The sequence below is a fragment of the Limulus polyphemus genome, unplaced genomic scaffold, assembly GCF_000517525.1.
Source record: "Limulus polyphemus unplaced genomic scaffold, Limulus_polyphemus-2.1.2 Scaffold5318, whole genome shotgun sequence".
NCBI classification, from domain to species: domain Eukaryota; kingdom Metazoa; phylum Arthropoda; class Merostomata; order Xiphosura; family Limulidae; genus Limulus; species Limulus polyphemus.
This window is the reverse complement of record NW_013670928.1, coordinates 38,880-39,468: the sequence shown is the minus strand read 5'-3', so window position 1 is coordinate 39,468 and position 589 is coordinate 38,880.

Genomic DNA, 589 nt, shown 5'->3' with positions numbered 1-589 from the left:
CTTCAGGCTCGTTGCCAGATATACTGCTTTCTGCTCCTTTGTCCATCGTAACCACCAAACAAAATCGAAATCAGTCTAAATTATCCTTTTTTTCTTTCCAGAATGACTTCATATTGTAACATGAAACTACATTTGTTTATCCTTTAATCTAAAATGTGTCTATTCTGAAAGTGCTTGTCAATGAAAAAAAAATTTCGTTTTTCCATTAACCTGATATCTGTTTCTTTTCACTCTTTGTCCATTGTGAATTTTACAATCTTGAATGAATTATTTATTCAGTTTCTAGCGAGAATTTGCCACCGATACAGCTTTTGCTTTATGGAGATATCAGCAGTAAACTACTTATCAAATTCCTTTCACTGAGCATCCTGCTTTCAACTCATGTCCTAAATTCTCTCTGACGTTTGCTATTGTATTATTTGTAACCAATAAAAAGTTCTAAAACAATTGAATAATAATTTGGAAATCTGAGCGTCGTTTTCTTAAAATGGGAATAATCTTAATCCATTTCTATGCTAGTTAGGAAGCTAGATAAACTATATAAGTTTTAGGACATTCTAGTTTATATGTGAGGAAATATTTCCTATTT